At 41.5% G+C, this 27,356-nt stretch overlaps 1 protein-coding gene across 2 annotated transcripts in view; it reads right to left on the reverse strand.

Annotated features, from left to right (window-relative positions):
* The window catches only part of PAK5 (p21 (RAC1) activated kinase 5), a 139,553-nt gene that overhangs the window by 88,389 nt on the left and 23,808 nt on the right, over positions 1-27,356 (reverse strand). For both annotated transcript variants that reach the window (XM_073003229.2, XM_073003224.2), the window contains exon 2: positions 23,675-23,755. The gene's annotated coding sequence lies outside the window, so the exon portion shown is untranslated. The remainder of the gene's footprint in view (positions 1-23,674; positions 23,756-27,356) is intronic.

Raw genomic sequence — 27,356 nt, forward strand, 5'->3', positions numbered from 1 at the left:
AAGGCTACTAAAAGCTACGGTGTATACTTTTGGGAGCAAAGTGAAACAACCTCTGAATAACAGTTGTAGGGAAATACATACAGGAAGAAAGGATCATTGCCTTTGCATTCTGCTTGTGGGCTTCTGATAGGTATCTAGTTGGCCATAATGTATGAAGCAGAATGCTAGACGAAAGAGGTATTTTGCCTGATTCAGCACCATTTTTTAATATTACCCACGTTCAAGAATGGCTGGATATTTCTGCTGCTAAGGCAAATTCTGCTCCCCTCACTCCCCCACATCACAGGGCCAGGGAGGCAGATAATATGACAAGCACTTCTTCCCACCCACCACCAGCCAGCAATAAAAATACAAAAAGAACAAATGTGAAGAGGGACTGATTAAGACAATTAAACCTGAAAGTGAGCTGTCCCTTTGATCATCTGGGGTAGAAGGAATCAACAACGTGTTGAGAACTATACCCGCGGTGATTCAAGACCTGACTTTAGAGGAAAGTAAGGCCACTAGAAGTGAGGAGGGTAAAAAGGCGGGAGTAGGGCAGCCAATGACAGAAGACTTTTTAGTAACTTAGATGTTGGAGGAGAAGGCAGGAAAAGAGAAGAGTTGGGGATCAGAGGAGTGGTTAGATACAGGAGAGGAAGGGAAGGAAAAGAGTAGTGGGGGACAAGAAAGGGAAGAGGGGCTATACATGTTCTCTTTCCCTAAAAGGAGAGAGAAGAAAGGGAGAAACAGAGCAGACCCACGCACAGACTTGGTACCCTGGGGACTGAAGTGCAGTTGGGTGAATTGGACCCTTTGGAATGGACAGTGTATGTCTATCAGAGAGAAAAGGGTCCTTGATGGAAAGTGGTGCATCCAAACCCTATCCCTACTGGGGAGACACATCGCAAAGGGGACTGGGCTCGTCACCCCTGTTGTGAGAGAATTTGCACCATGAGTAGCAACCCATGATGGAGACCGACTGACTGGGAGAGATTTGGGACAGTACCTCATTGAGAGAAAGTTTGATGTGGGCAGGACTACCTACAACCTGGACTGATTCACAGTTAGTTAATGGTCCCGTTGGACCTACTGAAGTTGTTGTGCACCCCTCCCCTCCTGAAGTTTCTAAATGTTCTGTTAAAGATACTCTGTCTCCTGTGGTTAATCATGTTAAAGAAGAGGAACTGCTTAAGTTAGAACCAAAACCCAATCACAACAAACAAAATGATTAACAATTTGTTGCCCTTTGACAGCAGTCAAAATGGTTGCCCTGAGGTAGCTGCCTCACTCTGCCCAACTGTAGGGCCTAGCTTTCTTACGATAAAAATAGTAACTATAAACAGGTTAATGTTTTCATAATCAAAGGCCAAAAAAGGATGAAAAGCATGTTTCTTCTCCCAGCAGGACACCCCCCCCCAAAAAAAGGTATTAAAAGAGAGTAGGTAGTTTGCCTCACTTTGTACAGTAACCCGTTTTTAAAACACTGTGCAAAATGTAATTGTGCATCATATGCTATGTGGAATAGCCACCTAGTATGATCTACCCTTTCCTTTAGTCTTCCTAATAATCTGAATGCAATGTTGCCATCTTTCTCGAGAATTATACCAGCTTTGGAAATACAGTTCCACTACTTTCTGTAAATAGAGTGAAGACATGTACAAGTGTGGTGGTGGAGATGTTATGCACCCTAAGATATACTCTAGTTATTTATACAGTTGTTTGGGTGTAAATCCAATTTTACTCAATCCTCAAGTAGACATGCACAGCATGGAACAGCCAAACCAACAAAATGATTAAGTGTAAGCCTGAGATTACAAAGATATTTTTTTTTCAGTTTTTATTGGTGACTATATTGCCTAAGATCTCATCTATTTCTTCAGGTAGAAATAGTTGGTATCCTTGAACCATAAATAATATGTAATTGTGAGTATAAGAAAAATCTCTGCTCAGAAAGCCTTGCTCCAGTACGCAATGGAGCCCAGGCTTACTGTTCTTCATATCAACAAGGCATTCAGAGGAAGAGATATAAAACAAGCCTCCAGTGAGCCAGTCTTGCCATGGCACACATTTAATTTCCTGAAAAGCCACTTCCTGGGGCTTTAGGCTTCGATATATCTTTGATGCTTTCCCACCATAGACACACAAGAGAGAGTATGATTGAAAATGAGATTAAATCAAAACATTAGGAGGCTGGCTTCAAAAAGTAGATTGATTTGATTTGTTAGGTAGCTACTTTTACTTACTGTTCTACAAATGGATGTTTATGCATTTATTTTATGAGAGCCTGGGCTTATATACAGCAGAGCGAGAGCGAGAGAGAGAGAGAGGAATGTGCCACAAGGCTAAGGAGAAAGGCAGAATGAAATATTTTCTTTCTCAAGTGCATTATTCGAACTACTTCAAATTAGACTAAAATGTTCTAGGTTTCCTTTTTAAATTGTTCCCCTTCTTCCTGTGCCTCCCAAACGCCTTTGTGCTCCTCCATATTCAGTACTGTACCCTACAAGTGAGTGCTTTTACTAAGTGTCCATTACCTCTGCTATAGAACAGGGGACAGGCTTTTCTTCAAAATCCAGTAAAAGCAAGAGAGCGCATTCCCTACTTGTCAAGGAAAATTATAGGCCTGACCAGAATGAAGTGTTATAATGAGAAGCCATAACTGTCAGGTGTGCTGAAACTGAGTCAGGGTGACTCAGCAAAGATGATGTAACCCAGGCTGATGCAACCCAGAGATGAAGTAATGGTATGATGTAATCTGTAACCTGATTGGTTGTGTATATGTATATATGTAGAGCTGTACAGTTACTTATATCTTCACCTGCTTGAAGATCACATCTGCCTGCCATGCTGCCAGACTGCTGTATATACTGATGTAAATACACTATGCTGAAAGAAATGCTGCTGGACTGCGTGTGAATTATTGCTGGACTGCCTGAACCGCCATATACTCTGCTAATTCCGTGATTTCTGCTGAGAAAACCTGACACTACTGCTTCTGCCAGTTTGCAAATTCACATTGGGTTTATTGGTATTATTAGTGACAAGTGGCAATTTTATGAGCATGAGCATTTCAACAACATGAAGCAAAGAAACAGGAAGGGGAAGGCCAGGAAAAAAGAGAGGTTGGCCTGCGTATAAATTGCCTAAGGGAATAATAAAGAAGAGAAGAGGTTCCATAATTCACATTACAGCAGGCACGTTGGCGTGTCTTTGGGTCCAAGTCCCAAGTCCAGGTCTGAGTCTTTTGTACCAAGTCCTGAGTCCCTATTAAAAACAAACTCCCCCCCCCCCAGAAAGAAAGGGAGGGGTGAGTGGGTTCCAAGTCGTGAATCGAGTCCAAATCATTGGGGGGAAAAAACTCAAGTCAAGTCACCAGTGTGACTTCACAGCGAGTCCTGTGACTCAAACCCCCATCTCTTCATCATAGTGTGTCCATCTGTAATTTAATTAAGCTGATAGGTGTTATGGGAACTCAGTCATCCATATGAAGTATGGTTTCTTCTCAGGCCAAGGCCAGCAGCTCCCAAGTTTGTTTGTTATTTCGAAACCAGCTATCTACAACATCCAAACCTGCCCTGGAAAGCTCTTAACTATCCTTCTCTCTCTCTCTATCACTCACTCACTCACTTACTCTGGGCCATTACTGATTCTCCATCTGTTTTTCCCCATGGTGGATACTTTTGGCAACCCTTGGATTCCCTGTTTCAATTCTCCTTGACCGATTCCGTCTGATCAGGGACCACACACTGCAGGTGATGCTCTCAAAACATTACACAGCCAACCTGATTTAGCTCTGTACTAAAAGCAAATGGAACCCATCAGCCTACTGTAAGAATGAAAAACGCCATCAAGCCCTTTCTAATAGCCCTTGAACAATCACCATAAGGTATAACCCCCTTTCAATCCCGATAAGCTTTCTGCAAAGCTGTTCACTTTTGCAAAGCTCCAGCTGCCCTTCCCCATATGTTTCTTATTGAAACTAAATTTGAGACATTCAAGGACCCAGATAAAACAAACAGAAACTGGAACTGGTTCTTTTTCGCTGATCTTAGGACGCCTGTAAAAGTACCTGCAGCAAGAAAAAGACAAGGAGCAGAACCTGTTCTGGCAAATTTAATCAAGAATCCTCTCCCTCTGATCTGGATGATTAAAGTACAGCCAAGAGTCATTTCTCTATTTTGGTGTCTTTTGACACTGATTGACAGAAGCGCTGTGGGAGATGTGAAGCTCGATTATCTCTTTTCCTTCATCTTTTCTCTCTGAAAAAGATTTATTATGGAAATGCAGTTATAGTAACAGCTGCATCAAAACTATTTCCTTTGTGGGGGGGAGGGGGGGACCTTCAGAAACATAACTGCAGTTTGGGATCAATATAGAACTGAAGAGAAAGAAAACAGCATTATAACCTGAGTCAGAACCCTGACACAATCTAGAGTTTTCTCTAAAGCTGCTTTTAAAAAAATCTTGGGTAATTCCATTTTCAGTTCACCTTTAGGAAACTGGGATATTGAAACCCTTGAACTAAATCCAATTTTAATCCCATGTCGAGGTCTACTCTTATAAAGGCTAAAATTGGCTTTCGTCTTTTGACACTGGATGCTCGTTCATACACTCATCTGTAAGCAATTCCAATAAGACTAAAAGACCCAAGCATGTATAAATGGCCCAACCATAATATCTTCAGATAATTTCTCAAAAAAGAAAAACTATAAGGTGCACAACCCCTAACATTCTTTAAAGCAGAGATGTTTCTGTTGCAACCACTGCTGCAGCATATTCAGCAAGAGTGAGGCAATCCACTGTTGGATTCCAGTGTAGTCTACCTCAGAGGTTGCCCACTCTATTTTTACACAAACAATTATCTCTCAGCAACAAGATAGTGTCTTATTTTTAACCCCCACCCCACCCCCTGTCACAGCTAGGGATGGAGAAGAATTTTGGGTCAGTTTGCACTAGAAAGCCAAGTGACCTAATTTGCCTTGTGAGAGGACTCCATACCTTGGAACAAAGTTACTCTTCAGACTACACACTTTATTGATATTTACATTTTTGGTCCCAGTGGATTAATAAAGCCCAAATGTTGATGTTTATGGGAAAGGCATTCAGAAATGTGTATATTAGAAAATGTGTAAAGTTTCAATTCAAATATTCCTGTAGTTTGTTTAACTGCATAAAATGGAGAAAATGGATATTCAGTTTAACACATGTACAGTTACTTATTGGGATATTGTTATAGCATCTCTGAAGCAAATCAGGTTTACCAAGGCAGTTAAGATAAAATAAAAAATCATCACTAAAAATAATGGAATGAAGTTTCACAGAGATAAATGCAAAGTTCTACACCTAGGGGAAAAAAACAAACATACAGTGGTGCCTCGCATTACGACATTAATTAGTTCCAGCGAAATGGCTGTAGAACGAAAACATTGTAATGCGAAATTAAAAGGCCCACAGAAACACATTAAAACCCGATTAGTGCATTCCTAGGGGCTTGAAACTCACCATCCAGCAAAGATCCTCCACAGCGCAGCCATTTTCGCTGCCTGTGCAGTGAGGAATCTGTCCCAGAAAAGAGTGGGGAGCCATGTTTTTTACCCGGCAGCCAATTTGAAACTGCCGATCAGCTGGCCGAAAATCATCACTTTGCAAGAATTGGTTCCCGAAGCAGGGAACCGATCATCACAAAGCAAAATTCCCCCATTGGAAACATTGTTTTGCGATTGCTTTTGCAATCACAAAACCTTCAACGTAAAGCGATTTTGTCGTAAAACGGAGCGCCCGTAATGTGAGGCACCACTGTACATTTATAAGATGGGAGACATTTTGTTCAGTATTACATGCAAGAAGGATCTTGGAATTGCTGTAGATCTCAAATTGAATATGAATCAACAGTGCAGCGTGGCTGCAAAAGAAAGGCAGTGCTCTTCTGGACTGCAGCAACAGAAGTCCAGTCTCCAAATCCCATGAAGTACTAGTTCCCCTCTATGGGGCACTGGTTACAGCTCATTTTGAGTATCGTGTCCAATTCTGGACATCACACTTTAAGAAGGATGGCGCCAAATTGGCACAAGTTCAGAGGACAGCAAGAAGGATGATCAGGGGACTGAAAACCAAGCCCTATGAGGAAAGACTGAAAGAACTAGGCATGTTTAGCCTTAAGATAAGATGACTGAGGGGAGATATGATAGCACTTTCAAATACTTAAAAGGTAGTCATACAGAGGAGGGGCAGGATCTGTTCTCAATCATCCCAGAGTGTGGGACACATAATAATAAGCGCAAGTTACAGAAATCCAGATTTTGGTTGAACATCAGGAAAATATAAGTTACACATTCTAAGTTATGCATTATTCATAAGTTATATGCTAATGTGGTTGTGAGGTGGGGCTGAAGGGGCTGCTGAAGAGGTGGAGCCTGGGAGAAGGAGTTCAATCTGAGAGTCAGAGGGAGCTAGAGAGAGGAGGATAGTTTGGGGTTTGGAGGAAGAGAGTGTTTAAAGAGTGATTAGGCAGTGATTAGTCAGAGTGTGATCAGTGTTAATTAATATAGAAGAGATTAAAGTAAAATGTTGAAGATGGGAGGAACTTTAAGTATGTGCTTAAGAATTATTCCTGAAACCACGTGTAATCAAGAAACCTGTTTCTGTTAAAAGTCAGTACTGGATGGACCTTAATCTTTCAGAAGAAATAAGCTGATGAAGAACTCAACTGGTGGCAGCGTGTCAGAGGACGTGCTGAGATACCTTTGTGAGCTCTGTGTTTGGTGAGACAAGCAGGGGCCATGGAGTAAACACCACAGTTGGTGTCCAGCGGTGCGATATAAAACAATCCAGTGAAGCCAAAGTTTAAAAGTGAATTTTCTGGAGTTGTGGGTACCTTTTAGTCAGAGGTCTGTGGTAAAGAACTGTGTGACCTGCTAGAGCTTTTGTGGAAAAGCTTAGTAGCAGGGATTCTGAACCCAGATCTGGGGGAACTAAAGATAAGGAACTGAATCTAAGGGGAAAATTCTTTTTTTGTTTACCTCAGGAGTTGAGAAAACCAGTGGCTAGCTTGAAATACAAGGCTCTGAGAGATAAGGGAGCACTGGTGGATGAAAAGTGGTATCCAGGGTCAGACCAGATCTGTGGTGATAGGAAAATCAAAGCAGAGGCTTGAAAAATAACATTATTTTAGTGTCTGAGAGCAGGAATAGCTCAGACATAGAGAGACACAGTAACTAAAAGGTTGTTAGCTGGAGAACTGCCAGAGAGAGCTGCTGAGAGAAGCAACAACATAGTTACTGGAATTAATAGCAGAAAGACAGGTCCTTTTTAAAAGCAGTACAGACACTAAAGACTTACTCACTCAGACTTAAACATGCCACCCAAACATAGCCAAAAAGGGAGTCGTGAGGCAGAAAGTTTACCTCAGGAAGTGGAGGGAAATGGAGACCCTCTAGCTCCAGTGGAACAGGAGGAGACTGATGAGGGTGTCTCAGAGAGAGAAAGTGTTCAAAGCTCCCAAGATTTTGAAAAATGGAAACTACAACAAGAATTTAAACTGAAGGAGCTAGCTATGAAAAACCAATTAGAATTGGAGAAAGTGAGGGCTGAAGAGAGAGCTAGGGAACTAGAGCAAAAGGAGAGGGATGAGGCCAGAAAAAATGGCATTTGAGCAAGAAAATACACAAAGGGAAATCAAATTTCAAATACAAATTAAAAAAATTAGAATTAGCTTCTCAAAATAACAACAATAGCAGTGCTAGTTAAAAAACTGTGCTCACGACCTAGGGTTCAAATCCCAGGTAGCCGGCTCAAGGTTGACTCAGCCTTCTATCCTTCCGAGGTCGGTAAAATGAGTACCCAGCTTGCTGGGGGAGGGCAATGTGTAGCCTGCATAATTAAATTGTAAACCGCCCAGAGAGTGCTTGAAGCGCTATGGGGCGGTATATAAGCAGCACGCTTTTGCTTTGGTGAGGGAAATGACTCAAAGATCGATCTAAAGAAATTTCCCCAATATAGGAAAGGAGATTGCCATGAATCTTTCCTCATTTCATTTGAGGGAACATGCTGGAACTTTGAGATTAAGGATGATGAAAGGATGATAGTGTTGAGATCGCAAATAAGTGGAGATTTAGCTGAACTTTCTTCTCAGATGCCTCTGGAGCAGGCTAGAGATTTTGAGTCTTATAGAAAAATGGTATATTCTAGATTTGGCATAAATGCAGAACACCTTAGAAGAAAATTTCATTCCCTTACCAAACAGCCTGAAGATTCTTATGCCCAATTAGGGGCTAAACTGATTCAATGTTTGGACAAATGGATGGAACATGAGAAAGTCACCTCTCTAGATCAAATGAAAAATGTGATTGGGTTAGAACAATTTTATTCTATTTTGCCTGTGGAACTGCGTTATTTGGCCAAGGACAAAAATTCTAAAAATGTATTAGAAGCATCTGAAAATGCTAGTTCCATTACTGAAATTAGAGATCCTAAGTTTTCTGAGGTAAAATTTAACAAGCAGAACTGGGACAACAGTAAGAGACCCTTCAATAAAAATTACGACAGTAAAATGTCAGGGAAAAGATGGCCAGCTTAGTACCTCACCTAAGTTGCCGAGGCCTAGTCCGCAGAAGCGAATGAACCCTGAGGAGGTTTAATAGATCTCCTCAGTGTGATCGAAGGACTTATAGACAGTGTTATAACTGTGATGAGTTCAGGCATATTCAATCAAATTGTGTGAAAAACAAAAATAAAAATGGAAAAATTATAATCAGACCAAAGAAGTTTACTATTTAGAACCTGTGGAAGCCACTGAAAGAGGCTGTAACAATGGTTCTGTCTCCAAGGCAACTAGCATGACAGAAAATTCTTATCTGCCACTAGCCAGAGTTGTTCAGTGCTTCCTTATAAAGGCAGAAGATATTTTATTACAGAACCCTGGTGAGAAAATTCTTATTAATGAGAAGTCTTATGTGGGAGTTCCCACATAACCCTGTGTCATCCTGGTGTGGTTCCTGAAGAACAAATGCTTCCAAACCAAACTGTGATAATCAAGGGAGTACGTTCTATGCCAGTGATTTTATCTATGGCTAAAGTAAAGATACACTATAGAAACTAGGTTGGAATTTGGGATGTGGCAATTTCTGATCAAATTCCAGCACCTTGTTTAATCAGGCTAGATCTCACTAAGCATGTGCAGAGTGCTTTTGGAGTAACATGTTTCCTGGGAGAGCAGTTAACAACCCCTGAGGGAAAAAAATGGATTCCCTAACCTCTGAATCAAACCAGGGATGCCCCAGTTTAGAGGAAAAACCTGAGATAGTAGAAATGGCTAAGGAGGTCATATTGAAAAACCCTAATAATACTTTCTGTACTGAGGAGCAGAAGGAATATATTACTTTAAATGATTGTATTAGAACACCTAATGAAAATCCCATTCCACTGACCTCTGAACACCCAGAGAGGTCTATAACTGATAAAGACCTGACATATAGAGAGGGTTTAAAGGCACCTCATTGAGGGGGAGGACCCCACCAACAGCTAATTGTCCCTGTGAAAAGTAGATAGGAGTCCTTACAAGTAGCAGAGCCAAGCTTGGGGTACTCATGGAAAGGAGAAAGGCTTGTATGAGGCCCAGGAAAGAGCTTTCTGTCCTGAGGACAAAGTAGTGGTGTTGAGACCCATAGAGAGGAGTAAATTGTTTCTGGCAAGGTCAGAACCTGTGGATTTGTTGCAGCAGCACTGGAGGGCCAAGGAGTCTAGTCGCTCTGCAGCTGCAAAATCACTTCAAACCTTGCAAGGCCAACCCCTATCTAACAAACCAAAGAATAAAGAAATAGAACCACGTGAGAATCTCAGTGCATCTAAAATAAACCAAGTTTTGAGATTGCACTTAAAAGAAACTTGCCTGTGAATGTGGAGGTGACCCATGATAGTGGTTCCCCACATAGGGAGAACTTCTCAACAAAAGTACCTGTGGGTTAATTTGTTGGTGAGGGGGAAGATGTAAGCAATAAGCTCTCAAAGAAGGACACATCCATAGATGTTCTGGAGGAGAATAAGGAACTGCCTACGCTCTCCCCAGCTGAGAAAGTGAAGCCACGAGCCAGAAAGAAAGCAGGCTTCACCCGGAAAAGGCTAGCGGGGGAACTCCAGGGGACGTCAGAGTGCCTGATGATGTCAATCGTCAGAAGAGACCATGGACTTCAGGACCAGCCCTTGTTGTGCCAGACTGCAACCAGGAGTTAATCATATACATCAATGTGTTGAGTGTGAGTCTGGGATACGTGCTGTGCCAAACGGACCACAGAAGGAATCTACACCCAGTGACTTGGATCAGCAGGGGATTCTGACCTGGTGAGAGACTTTTGTCTGCCAACATGAGGATGTGCCCATCAATTGTTTGGACGCTGCAAAGACTGAAACCCTACATTAGGGGAAGGAGGTTCATCCTTTGCACCGACCCTTTCCCTCTGGTGTGGCTACAAACTGTGGAATCCACTAACAGTAAGCTTGCAAGATGGACACGGAACCTGCAAGATTTTGACTTTGTAATCCACCACGTAAAAGAGACTCAGAGCATGGATGCTGATACCTTGCCTCGAATGCCAGGTGGATAAACAAAGTTTGTAATGTGGTATTAAATGTTCTGTTTGTGTATAGCTATGAAAAATGATTAAAATGCCAAGTTTGATGGGGATGAACTGAGAGGTGGAGAATGATGGTAAAAATAATGGTGATGTGGAGGTAATCTAATGTAAATTGTATTGATGTAAATAATGCAAAAGTTTGATATGTCTTTATTAATGCAAACACTTTAACTATATTGATTGTTTTAAATGTTTAAAGTGGTAAATTTGATTGGGGAAACATAATAATAGAGAGAGAATGGTATTATAAGGTATGCATAAATTGGTAAGTTATTGTTATAACTGCATGTACTAGGTGTTTGTATATAAGGGCAAACTGCTAGGTTTCCCCTCCTAAACAAACTTATTTAAGGGGGGAGGAATGTGGCGTCCACCCTAAGTTATGCATTATAAGTTATGCATTATTCATAAGTTATATGTTAACGTGATTTCAAGGCGGAGCTGAAGGGGCTGCTGAAGAGGCGGAGCCTGGGAGGAGTTCACTCTGAGAGTCAGAGAGAGCTAGAGAGAGGAGGATAGTTTGGGGTTTGGAGGAAGAGAGTGTTTAAGGATTAGGCAGTGATTAGTCAGAGTGTGACCAGTGTTAATTAATATAGAAGAGATTAAAGTAAAATGTTGAAGCTGGGTGGAACTTTAAGTATGTGCTTAAGAATTATTCCTGAAACCATGTGTAGTCAATAAACCTGTTTCTGTTAAAAGTCAGTACTGGATGGACCTTAGTCTTTCATAAGAAATAAGTTGATAAAGAGCTCAACTGGTGGCAGCATGTCAGAGGGCATGCTGAGATACCTTTGTGAGCTCTGTGTTTGGTGAGACAAGCAGGGGCCATGGAGCAAATGCCACAGTAGTCATACAGAGGAGGGGCAGGATTTGTTCTCAATCATCCCAGACTGCAGGACACATAATGATAGGCGCAAGTTACAGAAATGCAGATTTTGGTTGAACATCAGGAAAAACTTCCTAACTGTTGGAGCAGTACAACAATTAAACCAATGACCTTAGGAGGTTGTGAGCACTCCAACACTGGAGTAATTTCAAAGAAAATTGGACAACTATCTGTCAGAGCAGGGAGTTAGATTTGATGGTCTTATAGGCCCCTTCCCATTATTCAGTCATTCTTAATTTTATATTAAAAATAACTAAGGTTAAGTAATACAATTAGGGATTTTTAGCAGATTAAGAAGGTTTTAAACAAATTAATCTAACCAATTTCTCCATTAAAGGTTCCTGTCCTAGTTTTTAGTGTATTTATACCATCTGTTTCCTTCATACAGCTACAGTATATAACACAAGACAGTCCTTCCTCAAAGTGCCATAAATATGAACCACAATAAGCTTTCAGCCATGCCATCATGACTTCACAATATGATTGTATGCAATGCAACCTACTCTCATGTAAGTGGGTTTAGAAATGCAGCTTGAATGAATTATTTCCCTTTTTTTGTTCCAATGGTCTGGAAGATTCACATCTTTCTGTTTGTTTGGACTACAAGGCTCTTCTCCAGAGATGGTGTAATTTAATGTTTGCTTTTCATTGGAAGAACTGAGAAAAAAAATCATTTCTACTTCTGCTTCATGTTATTAATTTTAGATTTTAAAACCGAGGCTGATAGTGCCAGTTTATCAATTCCACAGACTTCTTCAGAGTATATGCCAATGTAAGGAATGTCGGACACTAGATTTACATGGCTTAATTAACTTATTTCACTAATCTTCAAATATTGGATATGCTTAAAATATTTTCTGTTTGTTTACAGTATGTGAAGAAGCACACCAGGAAAGGCCCTTTGGGATGTAGAATTTTGATTTTCAAACACCACATATAATTTTAGGAATTTTCGATACAAGAACACAAAATAGCACAGAGTGCTGTCCTCTGAAGATGCCGGCCACAGAGACTGGCAAAACGTTAGGAAGAACAACTTTCAGAACACGGCCAAAGAGCCCGAAAAAACCACAACAACCAAAATACAGAGACTTTTTTTTTAGTTATATTGCATGAAGAAAACAGCTGTAGCAAAAAGAAAAGAAAAGAAAAAGAAAGAATTTAATCCAAAATACACAACCTCTGACATTGGTTCTCAGCTTTCTAAAAAAATCAGTAGCAATGGACAGACTTGTTTTTAAAACTGCAGACATGCATCCTAGACATGGTTATTTCAATTTAGGAAATCCACAGAATGCCTCAGTGACATTTCACAATGACAGACGGCTCTTGAGTGGTAAACAAGAGGCCTGTAGGCAGGTCCTTCTGCCTGCCTTGTACAAAGGCAACCCTTTTTCATCAAATACCCTCCTGAAACAATAGGAATTCAAATCAACGCATTCCTCAAGGGGTGACAAACCCAACACTCCAGCTGGCTTCATCAGGCCTCCTTTATTTGAAATGTCATTTAATTTTCTCATGATTCTGATGGAGACTGAAAACATGCCAAATATTGCTCTGAGCATAAAGAATTGCTTCAAAAAAATCTATGAACCAAGAGGCAGAACAGGCAACAGCACAATCCTGTGAAGATTTGCTTAAAAATAAGCTCTTTTTGCAGATAGGTAGGTTGAAGGTATTCTAGGATCAACACCATCACTGAAGGATCAAGTGGCCTCAGTGCCTCAGAACACTTTTTCCACTTTCAGCTGCTTCATCAGCTGTCCAGCCCGACCTGAGCGAAACAACAAAAATATTGATAGGCCATCTAGTCTGAATCTCGGTGAGCAATTCTTTGGCTGCTGCCTTATTTCTTTGGTTGTGGAATATCGAGATTGGAAAAGTAAGGTACTTTTTGGACTATTAATCCCAGAATCCCCACACCTACCACCCACACCTACCATCACTTATTATACTGGTTGGGAAATTCTGAGACTGAATAAAAGCAAGTTTTGTGTTTTGAGTAGAAATAATCAAAGCTTGGAAGAAAATAGGAATACAGTGGGGTCTCTACTTAAGAACATCCCTACTTAAGAACAATCCAACTTAAGAACAGCTCCATTTGCTAAATTTTGCTTCTACTTGAGAACAGAAATCCAAGATAAGAACAGGAAAAAAAAACCTTTCCTGCTCTTTTTTTAACCTTAGGTCATCTTAGGTTTTAAAAAAATTCTCCCCCTAGTGGTAGAGTACGTATTAACCAGCTTTGCATTAGTTCCTATGGGAACTAATGCTTCAATGTACGAATGCACCTCTACATAACAAAAAACAACAACAAAAAAACAAACAAAAAAAAAAACCAGCCAGAACGGATTAATTGGTTTTCAGTCCATTCCTATGGGAAATTTTGCTTCAACTTAAGAACGTTTCAACTTAAGAACACCATTCCAAAACGGATTAAGTTCTGAAGTAGAGGTTCCACTGTAGTTTCTATGGATGGAAAAGAGCAGATACGGATTAAATGGTTTTCAATGCATTCCTATGGGAAATGCAGATTCAACATAAGAACTTTTCAACTTGAGAACCACCTTCCAATACAGATTAAGTTCTTAAGTAGAGACCCCACTGTAATGGAGTTACCTGTTGCTAATTACTTTGGGGGTAACAAGCAATGTAATTACAAGTACTGTAGTTGCAAGACTGCAGGAAAGAACAATATACGAACAGGTTGCTTATCTATAACTGGTTCTTTGAATGATTATCTCTGTGAATTCACACATGTGGGCCTTGCACTTCAGCAGAAGCACTCTTTGAAAATTCTAGCACTGATAAGAGTTTTGCCATATTTCCTCCACCACACAGCTCATCACCAGCTGTACCCTGACACTGCTCTTCATTTCTAATATATGGGAAACAAACAGAGGTGGATGGCTTGTTTGAGTTCACAGATGATCATATGAAGAACTACAAATAAAGGTGAGGAACAATTTTTTTCTTCATCATAAACATGGACCCTAGTGAACTTGCCAATAGAGGAGGAAGGACATTACTGAAGGACTGAGGAAAGCATTGCTTGGTCAAAAGAGGCATTGGCATAGATCTGTTTTCATTAAGCAACATTTGAGGAAAGGTGATAGCTGAGATCAGGTAGTATCTTTGTGACGTTCCAGAAGGGTGATGCCACATTAACAGGATGTCTCTACTACTGAATTAGAAGGCCTTTTCAAGGTGGGTGGAATGGGTAGCTTAGCCAGCTGATAAGCAAACATGATGGTCTCTACCATTTACATGGTGAATCTATGGGGCATAACTCCGTACCATTTCTTCTGACTACCACAGCATACGAAGAGATGTGGAAGAATGCAGTCCTAACAACGTAGTCTAATGTAGTTTGGAGACAAAAAGGAATTGTGCACCATCATACTTTGCTCTGCACAGATTTTCAGCTTGCTGGAAGGTTACAGGCATCAAGGAATATTTTGGACCAAGATTGCTGGGCAAGGTGTGCAAAAGCAATCAGAAGTGAAAACTTCACTAGTGCAGCTTCCGTTGTCTGGGTTCCACTTTCTGGAAAACTGGATCTGTTATTAAAGGTGGTTGAGATTCTAAGTTCACAATCTAGGGATGACAACCTGCTCAGTACAAAGCCTGATGGTGGCAGAGGGACAGCATCTCCTGCAAACAGATCTGCACATGAACTGAATGGCTAATGTAAGGCTGGACAGAAAGAGGCAGAACTGTAATTGCCAAAATGAGGAAAAGGAAGTTACTTTGAGTTACCCAGATAGGTCACAAGATGCTCTGAAACCACAGCCATTGATGCAGAATCATTAGTGAAAACTGAAGAAGTAGAGGCTTGGGCACACCATTTTGGGGGCAGAGCGAGAAAAGACCACATATCAGGGCAGCAGAGAGTATGAAAACAGGCAACAAAGATGTTGAGGCTGTAACCAAGTCCATCAGTGTCACATTTAGAGTATTCTTTATTTGCATTGACCATATGCCTTTACAGGTGGCACAAAAGAAGTTACTGTGACATAAAAGCTACATACTAAAATTCAGAAGATAAATACATAATCATCAAACATACATAGGTAAAGTTTTCCCTTGGCATTTAGTCCAATCATGTCTGACTCTAGGGGGTGGTGCTCATCCCAATTTCCAATCTGTAGAGTCAGCATTTGTCCATAGACAGTTTCCGTGGTCACAAGGCTAGTGTGACTAGACATGGAACGCCGTTACCTTCCCACTGTGGTGGTACCTATTTAGTTACTTTGCATTTGGAACTGCTAGGTTGGCAGGAGCTGGGACAAGTGACGGGAGCTCTCTCCGTTGCGTGGATTTGAAGTGCTAATTTTACGACCTTTCAGCCCAGAGGCTTTGCGGTTTAACCCACAGCACCACCACATCCAAAAAATTAAATAGGCAAGTCTACAAAGAATTTCAGTTTTGAAACCATATCCAACTTTATTTTAATTGCTGCTGCTAAATTTTTTTAAAGACTGTCCCGTCAACTATTTATCTAAAGGGGTGGCTAGCTAAGTCAATATCAGCACCAATACTGAACTCATGAGAATCTAATTCAGGTTCTCATATGTCCCTTGCTTGGCTTTATTGTGCTTCTTCTTGAAAAGAAAGACTAGTCTGTCAAGGGCAGCAGAAGGAATCAACAGGTATTTTGTTGCACAAGTAGAGTAGTGGATGATGAAGACAGTAGTGGATGCTGGCATTCAAAGCTGGTACCAAAGAGGCTGGTCCAGCAGAGATGCTGGAAACCAAATCTTGTGAAGAAAGACTAAAAGAACTGGGCATGTTTAGCCTTGAGAAAAGAAGAATGAGGGAAAAGAGCACTTTTCAAATACTTGAAAGGTTGCCATACAGAGGAGGAACAGATCTGTTCTCGATCATCCAAGAGTGCAGGACACATAATAATCGACTCTAGCTACAGGAAGCCAGGTTTAGGCTGAATATCAGGAAAAAAAACTTCTTATCTGTTAGAACAGTATGGCAACGGAATTAGTTACCTTATAAGGTGGTGAGTGCTCTAGTGCTAGAGACAAGCAAGAGGAAATTAGACAGCCATCTGTCAAATCTGCTTTGATTTGGATTCCTGTATTGAGCTGGAGGTTGGACTTGATAGCCACACAGGCCACTTCCAACTACAAATCCTCAGGAGTAGACCAGGTGATTCTCTCCTAAACAGAAGAGATGCTCAGAATGCCCATCCATCAGACAATCCATCCTCCATTGAAATTATGTTTTGTTACAAGCGCCTGAGAAACCACAGAATGGCCACAGATGAAAACACCAATGATGACTGCCTCTATGAAGGCAGTAAGCCCGCATGTGAGCCAATGTTCGGAAACCATGAAAAATAAATGGATGTAATAGTTATTTTCTAGTTACTTTCAAAAGTTGCCCTTGAAGGGCATTTTAAGCCATTTAAGACAATTTAGAGATATTTCAGGTGCTTCTGGAGGAGACCAATGCCCTTGATCCATTCCAATCCAGGTTCAGGCTGAGTTATGGCATGGAGATGGCACTGGTCACCCTGCAAGATGACCTTTTGAGGGAGACTGTAGCATTCACCCTTTGTTAGGTATAAGTCATGTATTATTCATGTTCTATGCAAATATGGTTGAGAGGCGGAGCCAAGAGAGAGGCTAAAAGGCAGAGCCTGAAAGGAGGAGAGTCAGAGTGAGAGAGTCAGTGAGAGTTAGTCAGAAGAGACAGAGACTGAGTTAGAGACTGGTTAAGATAAATAGAGAAGGTGGAAATTATATGGCAAGATAATAGTATGTACATCTGAAGAACTTCTGTGATTAATAAATTGGCTTCACTTTAATAAGTAAGTTTTGTTTGCATTCACAATACAAGTGTCTGATCAAACGTCATTACAGTATTTTGTGGATTGAGGTAATCCACTGGTGGCAGTGAAAGGAAAACATGACTGGAGCCTTTGTGAGGGCGCAAAAAGTAGGTGCCTCAGGGAGGTGATGGTCACAGAGACCAATAAGGGCAAAACATCCTTGTTGGTCCTCCTCAACCTATCAGTGGCCTTTGATACCATCGACCATGGTATCCTCCTGGGGAGGCCATCCAGGATAGGGATTAGAAGACAGGCCTTGGCCTGGCTCCGGTACTTCCTAGGGAACTGATCTCAAGAGAGTGCAGCTTGAGGAAATGTTATCCAGTCTGTGGACTTTCAACTGTGGAGTCCCACAGGGTTTGATAATCTTACCAATGTTGTTTAACACCTATATGAGGCCACTGGGGGAGGTCATCAGGAGCAGATGACACCCAGCTCTATCTCTCCTTCCACCCTTCTGCAGTGGATGCTGTTCCATTCCTTGAGCACTGCCTGGGGCAGCATACTGGGGTGGATGAAAGATAATAGACTGAGGCTAAAGCCAGACAAGACAGAAATCCTGCAGATGTCTGTAGTCTGGGTGCTTCCCTTCTTTTTTGGGGGGGGGGGGATTTATCTTACCGCGAAGGATGAGGTACGCAGCTTGGCTGTACTTTTGGACCCAGCGCTATCAATGGAATCTCAGAAGGTTCTGTGGTCCACACCGCCTACTTCCATCTAAGGTGGATTGTTCACTTGCATCCTTACCTTGACACCAGGTCCCTTACCATGCTGGTCCATGCATTGGTAGTCTCAAGATTAGACTACTGCAATGCTCTCTACGTGGGGCTGCCCTTGGTGCTGTCAGAGAGACTTCAGCAGGTCCCAAACTCAACCGCCAAATTATTAAGAGGGTTTAGAAGACATCAGCATATCTCCCCAACCCTGGCTGCCCTGCACTGGCTGCAATTTGTTTCTGTGCCAGCTTCAAGGTAATGGTGTTAACATTCAAAGCCCTAAAAGGTTTGAGACCTCATTATCTGGCAGAATGCCTCCTTCCGACCATATCTGCCTGTCCTGTAAGATCTTCCCAGGCTGGGCAGTTGAGAGTTTTCACCCCGAGAGAGGCCTGGAAATCAAGTGACCAGAAACTGGGGCTTCTTGGTGGTAGCCCCACAACTGTGGAATGCTCTCCCACTCGAAATCCACCTGGCAGCTTCACTAGGAACTTTCAAGTGATTGCTTAAAAGACAGGCATTCAGAGACTCTACTATACCTTGACAAAACAGCTAATGTTCAACCCTTGCCATCCTTTCCTTATTTTTATTTTAATGTTTTACTGATATTATTTTCATTAGTCTATATTGTACTGATTAATTTATACTATTGTCCTGTTATTGTACTGTTTTGTTTTTATACTCTGTTTTATTATACTGTGTAAACCACCCACATGAATGGTACAGAAATGAAATAAATAAATAAATAAATATTTTGGTAGCTTTTTACGCCATTTTATCATCAGTCCCAAATGTCAACATAAGACAGTGTTAGTGGTCTGCTCATCAAGGTTTCTTTGTCAATATCTTGCAAACATCTACAAGGTATAATATCAGATCTGGCCATGAGCACTTCTCGGCATTTTCTTAGCCTTGCAAGTAACAACGTAATGCATTAATAACATGCAACATACCAATTTACCTGTAGAATCAGAGCAGGGAAAATGAAGTAGTGAGTAATGCAACAAGGTACCTTTAAAAAATATTGTGTTAAGCTCTGGAAATTATAGAGGAAGTTGCCTTATAATAGTTATCACTCTTTAATTATCTAGCCTAGTATTTTCATAGACAACTCATGATTGAAGCAGGGGGTACCTCCTGAAATTTAGAGGTGAGATGCCTTCCATACTCTGTTCATGAGCCACTGATGCTGTCATCCACTGTGACTGGACATGTTTTACCAGGATCTTAAGCACAGGCTGTCTTTTCTATAATTTGCTACCTAGATCATCTAAGTAGAGACACTAGGGACAGAACAGGGACCATCTGCAAGGCTATGGTCCCTCCCTGAGTATTCAAGTTTTGGCAGAAGAATAAAGAGAGTGACAGATTGTAGGTTTTGTACCAACATGGGAAATCTAAATGCTAACCAGAAAAACAGAGCCGTTTTCAGCAGCAGCATTACATTTAGGTCAAGCATGCAGTGGACCACTCTATATAGCTTTATAGACCATCACTTGGGAGACAATGTGATAAAAATGCTAGAATGAATCAGTGGTACTGAAAGTTCAGCAGTATCCTGGGGAAACTGTCCCTGAAGCAAGAGAACATCATGGCTCTGGATTTTAGAACAGTGTGTTCTAAAAAAATTTAAAATAAATAGAAAAAAACACAACTTTCAGAGAAGGTGGGTTGACATTATCAGTGAAAACAATTAATGGATGAAATAGTTACAATTCTAGACTGCTGTACTAAACACCACAGAATAGAATCATGATTGTGCAGTAACTGATAATGGTATTAAATAAAAAGGAAAATGTTATGGTATTTAGATGTAAGTAGAAACAATTATTAAACAATTATTATAGTTACTTTTGATAAAAGGGGAGATAAGGTATCGCTTCTGAAGTATTAATGTTAATTGTAACTACAGCATGGTAACTATATTATTAGAGACCCTGGAACTACGTATAACTCTTGTAATTGTAATTGCAATCATTATTATTTTTAAAAAATTAATTGGAAGCTGGGCTTCTGACTGCATTCATGGAACAGATGATTTAGCAACAGAAAAAAAAGCTAAAACTGTCCAGACTCTGACATTTTCAGCCTCTTCAGTAGACCTGCAGTGTTTTCCTGAAGAGGTAATCTCTCTTACACATATGCTTTCTGTCACCTGAAGATCTTCACCGTGTCAACAGTATGCATTGAGAGACAGTGCCCATAATACGTTTTGAAAGGCCACATCTATATAAAGTGCTCTCTGACAGGCTCATGATCTTTGCCCCTCCGGTTCCAGGAAATGGGTGGTGAAACAATGGATAGAAAGGCAGCAATAATGCCAAGTTCTGGGGCAGTTTGATTATTCCGACTCTCTACACTTGTGCATCTCTTCAGGGCAAAATAAGGTACCTGTCTCAAGCAGCAAACAAGAGTAACACAAGTCAGAGCTAAAACGGCAATGCACTCTGCCCTGCATCTCCTAGAGCCTGTCTAGCAGTACTCAGGCATGATAGAGGACGCCGAACGACTGTCAGAGCTGGTGGAAGATTTAGCTAGCATCATGGTTGATCTCCGTACATGGAATTGGCAGTGCTTAGAAACATTACTTTTTTTAAAACTACAAAATCCAGGATCCCCACAGTTGGCAAGCCTACTGCCAATACTGAAGTTCAAAAAGTAACTTCCTCAAGCTCTAGGAAGGGGGCCACATCCTTCACCTCAGATAGAAAATATATTGGCTTGGTCCAGAATCTTACACTTGGAGTGATTTTTTTTTCCTGAATTCAATTTGATTTTTACAGCTTGACTAGTGTAAACAGCTATCATGTTATAATCAAAGCTTGCTCAGAAACCATCCATTGCCTAAGGGGGCTCAGATATTGCATGGCTGTGACTGAGAATTTTTAAAAAATGGTTCAAGTTTTGTTATTGCCATTGTCCCTTCCCCAAGTGAAACCACACGTGATCCCTTAATTTCATTTGACAATTGAATTGGCGAGGGGTTACAAGGAAGGGCTCTGTCACTTCCCCTGTAGCAAGGTTAGAAAAGCTTAATGAAACTTCAGAAATAGTGCTGCGTCAAAGAAAGTGCTCGAAGGGCAGCAGATGTATTGAGTTACTGTTTGTTTCTTCTGCCAGAGACGAATAACATTGAGTATATGACACAAATTATTTGGATTAGAGCCAAGTTGATTGAACTTGGGCACCACTGAAATCAATAGGACAAGATTGTCATGGTTTAGCTTAATCCCGCTGATTTCAATACAAACCAAGGACTATTTAGTCTGTAAGGCAGACCTGGGCAAAGTGCGGACATACAGCCCGCGAGCCGCTCCTGTCCGGCCCGCCGGACATCAAAACCATTTATAGTTTTTTGTCTAAAGTTGATCAGTTGCTTATCTTTAACATACCGCAAAAAACCTCTTTAGTATTTGTGAAGATTAACAAGTTTAAAATAAAAACAATCATAACATCACTGTTTCATTTTATTTTTAAGTAAAGTTGGTTCGGCCCCTGAACACAGTTCAGATTTTTCATGTGGCCCCTACAGAAATTAATTGCCCACCCCTGCTGTAAGGAATGTGATGAAGACTGACTGCAATCTATGTTTATTAGCCCAGTCCACTCCCCAGTTAAACCCCAGAGCTTCCATTTTAAAAAAACTAATATCTATCCTAATTGTATTGATATTTCCAGCAATAAATATTCCAAGTAATTGCAGAATAGTTATATAGGAAAAAAAATTCCCTTCAGTGAACCTGGGTTGACATTTATTTCAAACAACTATTTAAGCCCTTAGTGGTAGAGGCCAGAGAAGAGAAAACTATGAGCACATGCAAATTCATATTTTACTCCTTTTTTTTCTCCCTCCGTATTAGAAAGGATGAGTCAATTTTTGGAGAAGTCAACCATTTTCCCAAGGTTGTATGGATTTTTCAGCCACTGTTACATAGAGACAAAGAGAACTCTTACAATGACCAGCGCAGAGAGAGAACAAGAGAAAATAAGAGAGGAAAAACAAGAAATCTCTTCCAGAAGAGCCAAGAAATCATAGAGAAATGTAAGCCTGTATTAGGAATGCTGAATGACTAACAGGGAAGCACACTGATCAGGAGAAAATAAAGAAAAGGTAGAAACAGTACAGTATACGGAAAGACCTATACAGAAGAGATAAAAGGATGACAGACTCCTTTGAAGGGGAATCCTATGATGAAGAATTGGCAGTTGTAGAAAGTGAAGTGAAAGCTGCTCTGAAAGCATTACGAATAAATTACTTTGGGGGAGGGATAATGACGACACAATGAAGCTACAATTCAAAAGTAACATAACATGTGACAATGATATTACTGTAATGGAGAAGATTAATATGTAACATTTTCTAGTTTTAAGACACCTTTAAAGGGAATTTTATAGGTATCTTTAGAAGCATTTTAGGCAGATGTATAATTTCATGTCACTCTCTAAATCATTTTAATAAAAAAAAGTAACAACAGAGCCTTTTTAAAAACCTATTCTTACATGCTGAAGCAGATTAATAGAGCCAACATTTTGAAAATGTTCCCCTATTCAGATCTCTCACATTCCTCACAATTTGGCACATCCAGATACTGAATGCTTGAGGGATTGCAACTTATTTATTTTTTATTTTATTTTATTTATACCCCGCCCATCTGGTCTTGTGACCACTCTAGGCGGCTTTAACCCAAAAGCGCAGACTTTCTCCTATTATACCAATTGAAGATTCAGGGATTGGGAGCCTTTGGCTCAATTATCTGCCAGCCAGCACACAACACCACCACCACCACCCCCGTAACCTTGGGGCAAATGGCAACAGATTATAGCAATTGTAGTCCAAACCATTTTGAGGGCCAAAAGTTTACCAAGCCCTGTTATAACCTGTGCATCAATGCTCAATGGAGGTCACATCCAGCCCATTTCTCCCTCCCACAGTGGACTCAGTTACTTTGGGCAGGACAAGAAGTTTTAGCCTAATGGAGGGCATGAGGTTGCAGAAGTTTGCAGCTGATTGTGACTATCATAAAATCAGAACTTGGTACTTACACACACACACAGAGAGAGAGAGAGAGAGAGAGCCTTTGAATTCCCCCTTAGTGGTTGAGGGATTCTGGGAGTCATAGTTGAAAAAAAGGACATCCAAGCTCTGTATGAAGCCATATCGATAAATAAGACTCATGCTTATTTAGTCCAGGGATGGAAAACACTACAGCACATCCACATGCGTGAATACATTCTCCTGGGACATCAAGATGAAGAGGTATTTGATGAGAGGGGACAGAGATGCAACACAGCACTTTTAATCATTGGGATGTATGTGGATTTGGAAGCTGATTCCACCTCCTCCATGAGGCAAAGCTGTCATTCAAAGAACTGTTTACCACCTACTGAGGAGATCACAGCTGGCTGGGACTAAATGAACATTGGCACGTGCCACATTCAGGAATTCACAACTTGGAACAATAGAATGTGCGAAATTTTAAAATGCTACACTTCCTTCTATTGGCCCAATGCTGCAGTAACACTGTCTAGAGATGTCCTTAGGAACAGACATAAATGGGGGGGGGGGGAGGGAAACAGACAAGATGCCAGAAGAACAGATTGAAAGGAGGCTTACCTTGTAGAAGCAGACTTAAGAATTTCAAGATCCTTGATGTTTCTCTCCTATTCCCATACTTTGGAAGTCCCTCTGTTTCATCTGAAAGAATATTAATGGGAGGAATAAATCATTACAACATTATATTATGTATTCAAAGAAGCAGCAGAAGTCCAGAATCGTCCTTTAGCTATGGACACATGCCAGTTTTCTCCATCAACAAAGACATCCCCTGAACTTCAAAGGTAACAACAGTGGCCAGTCGCTGGAACCATAGCCAACAGGGAGGTCCTGCACATTTTGGTGGAGACAGAGTTTGCAAATGTTATGGTTTCAGATGACGGTACCCAGATTGCTTCAGCGAATTGTTCCAAAAAAATACTCACATGGAGACAGGAGAGAGATGGGAAGACATGGATAAGAAACACTGGTTTGACGATTTGTGCCGGTTGAGCCAACGGCTGAACAGCTATTCCACATTCGGCACCCTGCCTCCTCGAGCGAGAACCCACTTGGAAGCAGCACCCCCAGCTTCCCTGCCTTCCTCTGAGGGAGCAACCGCCAGAGGGGGTGGAGTGCTAAACCGTAGAACACCTGTTAGGAAATTGGCCAAACTGGCAGTTCATGCCCATCTCTATGGGGAACACTATACATTCTCCAACCTCAGCCACACCTACTACCATGCCTTGGCTCCACAGATGCCCTAGATTCAACGGTTACTCAAATAGCCAGCTGAGGAGCAGCAGGGCTCTGGAGGAAGCATGCAGAAGCAAGAGTCCTCTGCAGCTGTCATGGTGAAAGGTGAGCTGGCTTTTTCTTGACTGGGGAGGGGGGTTTCCACTGGAGGCTGGGAATTATAAGAGGACCGATTAGTAAAACTGCCAGTTGATGTTTACCTGATATTGCCTCCATCTCTGCTTCTTTCCCTTTCGCTCTTGGGGGTGAAAGCTCTCCTGGAGTCTGCCAACAGCCAAGCCTCAAACTGCAGGGCAGTCCAACTCTGCTCTGGACCAAAATAAGTCCCCCAAGGGATGGGAGCACGGAATTCTGAAGAGCAACAGGCTTGGAAGAACTGGCAGTTGGTGAGAGAGATCTGGGCCAATGGGCATCCGAGGAAGGGGAGCCATGGAAGTTTGAAGAATAACACTACTTTGGATAACTGACAGTTGGTGGAAAACTGTTGGAAGCAGGGGAGGGGGAGAGGGAGGGAGGAAAAAACAGGATTGCTGGATGTGTTTTGTTTTGCTTGGCTGACAATAACAATATTACTAATGGGTTATATTGTGGAACAGAATGATCTTAGATTAATTCATCACATCAACAACCTGAAGTTTATAATTTGATATTTCTCAGTTCATGGACTTGCCATTTTTAGTTCTCCCATGCAGTTAAACTAAATCCCTGTGTTGTCCTTGCTACATGAACACGTGCAATCCTTTCTTTTACTTTGGATGTAAATGTTTAGTTCTCTTTATTCTAGTTATTAACTTTCCATTGATGAGCAAGCTTTATGTGGATGATTTAATTCAAAGAAACTATTCAGTTTGCATTTCGGTTGTGCTACACCCACAATACAAATGCGCACAATTACCATTGCTTGGTCAGCAGCTCTCTGCAATTTCAGAGCCCAATCCCTGGGCTAGAGTGGGAGCGGGGGGGGGGGCCCTCTGGGCGTCAGAGGGCTATGGCTTGCAGGAGGTATGGGAGTGCTCCTGGAGAAGCTGAGCACGGAAAGAGATATATGGGGAAGTCAGGCAAGTGGGCCCCGAGTCCCCATATGAATTAGCACCTCTGTCATTTAAGATGCAGCTTGTATTACCATTTGGCTTCTTTCTTTTTCTTTTCAGTCTTCATGTGCTTCCAAAGCTGTCTTTAGCTGGCAGAGACTCCCATCCACCTGCTTTTTGGTACTTGTACTGTACTGCTAGCAATCAAGCACCAATCTGCTCAGCTGTCATTTATGTCCCTTTAGTATTTATATAATTCTTCTATGTTCACATGGAGCCACCCTCTTAAAAGGACAAACACACCAGCGACAGCCCAAGCTCTCCTGCTGCCTGAAGCAGGCAGTTGTGCGTTAACCCCCACACTGCAGTACGAACAGCCCCATATCATGGCAAATATACCTCCCCCCTTTCATCATGCACCATTAGAGGCTGTCAGGGAGTAGGGGTGGCTGCAAAAGGCGGCGGCTGTGCCACAACAGCTCTTTAGAAAGTAAAAAGGAAGAGGAGGTGGCAACATGATTGCCCTCTGCACCAGTGCCCCCAATACATCTGGTCCTATTCCCATCATCATCTCTCCCCATCAATGGCATCTTCTATAAGCAGTGAGAGGGAGGGAGTTCTGCTGGCCACAAGAAGCAGGTGTCCTCTAGGGATGTGCCATTTGTTTCTGTTTTGCTTTGGGGCTTTTTTTTGTGGGGTTTGAGGGGCAAATCCCAGAATTTTCCAAGAATTCCCCAGGAAGAATTATTGGAAATACATGCCTGCAAATACCTTCATGTCATTCACCTGGAGAAAGGTTGAGGCCTCTTCTAGGCCTTAATTCCTGCCCTATTGATTCCAGGGTGTGTGTGTGTGTGCCCTCAAGAGTTACCTTCCTCTAGAGCAGTGGTCCCCAACCTTGGGCCTCCAGATGTTCTTGGACTTCAACTCCCAGAAATCCTGTCCAGCAGAGGTGGTGGCGAAAGCTTCTGGGAGTTGTAGTCCAAGAATATCTGGAGGCCCAAGGTTGGGAACCATTGCTCTAGAGCACTGGTTCTTAACCTTGGGTTACTCAGGAGTTTTGGACTGCAACTCCCAGAAGCCTTCAGCACCAGCTGTCCTGACTAGGGTTTCTGGGAGTTGCAGTTCAAAAGCATCTGAGTAACAAAGGTTAAGAACCACTGCTCTAGAGCATAGGGCAACAAGACTACCACCCTTGAGAAGCAGTAGGGCAGGAAAGAAGACTTAGAAGAGGCCTCAGCCTTTCTCCAGGTGAGTAAAATGAAGAGCTCTGTAAGTGTGTTTGCTGATTGGAACTCCCAGAATTCAGGCTAGGGAATTCTTGGAAAATTCTGGGATTTAGAGTCAAAAACCACCACAAACAACAACAAAACAATACCACGATTCTACACCATTTCACTCACACAAGCACAAGTCAGCCATGTGGATTCTGGCCTAAATGTATCTTTAGCTCCTACTTGTTATCATGATATGAGCATGTGCAAGAAAAGACCTCACTTTAGTTAGAAATTGCATATGCTGTTATTCTTATTTGACGAGGTGCTGTACACTAGTGCTCCAGGCTTTGTCAGTGGAACCCTCCCCCATCATTACATGAATTCATCAGAGAAGTAGCAACATGTGCAGGAGAATCACAGACAATGTGTTTGTGGAGGTTTCTGAGCACAGGAATAAAAATCACTTGTTGAACTGGCAAACAACATGTAAAATTTGAAAATAAATAAGAAAGGGTTGGTTTGTACTGTGATTTGGGACTTCCTAGACTCTTTCATATACAGTATGCACTAAATAAGATACTTCTATCAAATGAGGGACTTCTACAGATATGTGCAAGGTTCATGGAAGCACATGTTTTCTCTACCAAAGGTCTATTCTTTAATTGGATCTATTATTTCACATGTTTCAGGGAACACACCAAAATACACTGAAAAGGTGTTTTCAAGAACATTTTCAAAGTGCCACCGAAGAGGGATCCC

This window comes from Pogona vitticeps, chromosome 1 (assembly GCF_051106095.1).
Source record: "Pogona vitticeps strain Pit_001003342236 chromosome 1, PviZW2.1, whole genome shotgun sequence".
Classification (NCBI taxonomy): domain Eukaryota; kingdom Metazoa; phylum Chordata; class Lepidosauria; order Squamata; family Agamidae; genus Pogona; species Pogona vitticeps.